Source organism: Cnephaeus nilssonii (assembly GCF_951640355.1).
Source record: "Cnephaeus nilssonii genome assembly, chromosome: 14".
In the NCBI taxonomy this organism is placed as follows: domain Eukaryota; kingdom Metazoa; phylum Chordata; class Mammalia; order Chiroptera; family Vespertilionidae; genus Cnephaeus; species Cnephaeus nilssonii.
In genome coordinates, this window is record NC_137085.1 from 68,456,927 (window position 1) to 68,460,862 (window position 3,936).

The following is a 3,936-nucleotide window of genomic DNA, read 5'->3' on the forward strand; positions in this document are numbered from 1 at the left end:
GGGAATACGCTAATTGACTGCCACACCCTCAAAGATGGTGGTGCCTACAGCCACAAGATGGCAGTGCCCAGTCTTCTCAGATTTGCTGGGGCGGCAGGTGCGTGGTCCCCTCAGCCCCCCAGCCACCCAGGGCCAGCCCGAGGCTCAGGCAAGCCTCAGATGTCATCTGCCCAGCTACCCAGGGCCGACCTGAGGCACAGGCAAGCCTAGGATGGCAGCTGCCCAGCTGCCCAGGGCCACCTGAGGCTTGTGCTGCTGGCAGTGGTAGCAGCAGAGGTGTGATGGGGTGTCAACTTTCCCTGATTGCTGGGTTGCCTCCTGCCCCTGAGGGCTCCCAGACTGTGAGAGGGGGCAAGCTGGGATTAGGGACCCCCCTCCAGTGCATGAATTTTCATGCACCAGGCCTCTAGTTATAGATAATAACAAAGATATTATGCCACTGGAGTGGGGATAGAAAACTGGCCAATGGAATAGAACAGAGAATCAGGAACCAGACTCATGCACCCAGAGAACTTGAGTATACCAGTATCAGAGATGTCCTGTCTCCGTCAGTAAGTAACAGTGGGAGCATTCCATAAAGGAAACTGGAAAACTGGCTACCCACAAAAATAAAGTCATCTCCAGATAGATCAAGGATATTGGATGTTAAAGACAAAACTGTGAACATCTTAGCAGAACATATTGGTGAACATATTTTAGGCATAAACGTTATTGACAATATTTAACAATATTAAAATGAAGAAATTGGCTCATCAAAAAATAATCCTAAGTGAAAACATAATTATAAATGGAAAAAAGTCAGCCATAAGCACAGACAAAAAAAAAATTTTTAAATCAATACTAGCTAAATAATTCCTATAAAGTAACAAGTAAAGCAACAACAACTCAAAAGAAAATCACAAAAACCCCCTAAAACCACACACAATGGGGCAAAAGACAAGAGAAGGCATTTCACAAGAGAGAAAATACATAGGCTAGTGAATATATTAGAAGATGTTTGAACTCCATTCATTGTCAGGGCAGTGTTATTCAAAATATTATAAGATATCATTATAAAAAGCCTGCCTGTATCCTGTGTTGGAAGTGACATCTACTTTATATCTCTTATACGTTGCTTGTGGGGGTGTGAAATGCTAAAATCACTATGGTGCTATCTTGTGGCTTTATATATTGACATGCCCTATAAACCAGTAATGATAATAATACTATATATGAAGTCAAGAGGGACTCATATCATATATATAAAGACATGTAAAAGAATGTTCATAACAATACTGCACACATGAGCAAAACCCTAGGAAAAACTCAAATTATAATTGACTAAAGAGCAGATGAATTAATTGTGTACTTATGTAATAGAATATGTAGCAATAATAAAATTGAACAAAGTATAGCAATGCTATATATACACTGAGTGGCCAGATTATTATGATCTCTGAATGCATAATAATCTGGCCACTCAGCGTGTGTGTGTGTGTGTGTGTGTGTGTGTGTGTGTGTGTGTGTATATATATATATATATATATATATATATACACATATATATATATATATATATATATATATATGGCCCAGTGCATGGATGGGGTCCAGCCAGCCTGGCCAGGGGGAGGGGACATGGGCAGTTGGCCGGCCTGCCTGCTGGTCGAACTCCTGGTCAAGGGGACAATTTGCACATTAGCCTTTTATTATATAGGATGTACACTGAGTGCCCAGATTATTATACATTCAGAGATCATAATAATCTGGCCACTCAGTGTAAATGCCAATAGTAAAGAAATATCCTAAATGTCAATAGTAAAGAAATATCCTAAATTATTAAATGTAACACACTATTCTCCTTATTTAAGTAAAAAAAAAAAATGAATATCAGATACTCTTTACAGAAATATATAATAATTAAAAAAAAAAACTATATAGAATGAAAATCAAGAGAATGACGAACATGAGAATCCAGGTAATAGTTTTGAGGGGAGGCAGAGTTTGCCACCCAAAACATGCTTTCTGATATATTGGCTATTTTAATCCAACAGTTTTTAAAAACTAAAGACTCAGAAAGAGCAATTGACCTTCCCCTAAATGCCTAAAATAATTTAAATAGAGGACCTGCTTCAGGAAGGAACATCTCACAATAGATAACTATAGTTTAATGCGTACTAGTGTGTGATAGAGAGAAACTGGATGAGATCCATTTGATTAAGGTCGCATCTGTGCCCCATCTTTAAAGATGGCCCACTAAACATTTATTACCAAACATTGGCTCCTCTATCTCCATGTCCACTGCCTTTCTGCCCTTTGAGGTCCCAAACTACCACTAGCCCTCCCTTCTCCTTGGCTCAAGATGGCATACTACCTTAACTGTTCAATCTGTCCTGGGTTTTCATACTCTAATGGAACCCCATGTGTACACAAGTAATAAATGTGGATATTTTCTCCTGTTAATCTGCCTCAGAAAAATGTACAAGGTGGGAGGACAATTAAATTTTTTTTTTGGGGGGGGGCTTGGTGCAGTGAACTTTATTGATAGTGCAAGACAAAGTAGGGCTCCCCTACGCCCTGCCCCTTCTTCAGGGGGTCTGGGATGGAAACGGTGGTCAGGAGATTCTCAGCCTGGGGGGGGGCGGGTCTGGGGCAAGGACTCCCCAGCAGCTGAGGGCCTCTATTTATCTGGCTGGGGCTGGTGATACAGGGGGCTTTTACTCCTTGAGGCCATGTGGACCATAAGGTCCACCACCCTGTTGCTGTAGCCAAATTCATTGTCAGACCAGGAAACGAGCTTGACAAAGTGGTCACTGAGGGCAATGCCAGCCCCAGCATCAAAGGTAGAGGAGTGGGTGTCACTATTAAAGTCGCAGGAGACAGCCTGGTCCTCAGGATAGCCCAGGTTGCCCTTGAGGGGGCCCTCTGATGCCTGCTTCACTACCTTCTTGATATCATCGTATTTGGCAGCTTTCTCCAGGCGGCAGGTCAGATCCACAACCGACACGTTGGGGGTGGGAACACGGAAGGCCATGTGAGTTTCCCATTCAGCTCAGGGATGACCTTGCCCATAGCCTTGGCAGTGCCATAGAAGCAGGGATGATGTTCTGGGCAGCCCTTCGGCCATCACGCCACAGCTTCCCAGAGGGGCCATCCACAGTCTTCTGGGTGGCGGTGATGGCATGGACTGTGGTCATGAGTCCCTCCACAATGCCAAAGTTGTTATGGATGACCTTGGCCAGGGGGGCCAAGCAGTTGGTGGTGCAGGAGGCATTGCTGACAATCGTGAGAAAGTTGTCATACTTGTCATGGTTCACACCCATCACAACCATGGGGGCATCTGTAGAAGGGGCAGAGATGATGAGATGACCCTCTTGGCTCTGCCCTTCAAGTGAGACCCAGCCTTCTCCATGGCAGTGAAGACACCGGTGGACTCCACCACATACTCTGCACCAGCATCACCGCATTTGATGTTGGCGGGATCTCGCTCCTTGAAGATGGAGATAGGCTTTCCATTGATGACAAAATTCCTGTTCTCAGCCTTGACTGTGCCTTTGCACTTGCCATTAATAGAATCATACTGGAACGTGTAGACCATGTAGTTGAGGTCAATGAAGTGGTCATTGATGGAGACAATATCCACTTTGCCAGAGTTAAAAGCAGCCCTGGTGAGTAGGCACCCAATGTGGCCAAATCCGTTCACTCTGACCTTCACCATTGTGTCTCAGCGTTGTGGCTGCTGGAACAGCACAGGAGGAGAGGCTGTCTGATGAACAGGAGGAGCAGAGAGCCTAATTTTTTCACCCCCAGAATTTCTTTGGATGAAAGGAATAAAAGAAATAGGAGAATAGCAGGGGAGAGACCGTGGAGCCAGAAATAAGTTACCATGAAAAATCTTGCCTTTAGGGTTTTCTTTGTAAGTGATCATGTCATCTGCTGAGACAATTTAACTTATTC

At 44.1% G+C, this 3,936-nt stretch overlaps 1 pseudogene across 1 annotated transcript; it reads right to left on the bottom strand.

The window, feature by feature from the left end:
- Positions 1 to 2,659: 2,659 nt before the first annotated feature.
- On the bottom strand, positions 2,660 to 3,697 carry LOC307110511 (glyceraldehyde-3-phosphate dehydrogenase-like; annotated as a pseudogene). The gene has a single exon. The product of its transcript is annotated as a glyceraldehyde-3-phosphate dehydrogenase-like (transcript).
- Positions 3,698 to 3,936: the final 239 nt, after the last annotated feature.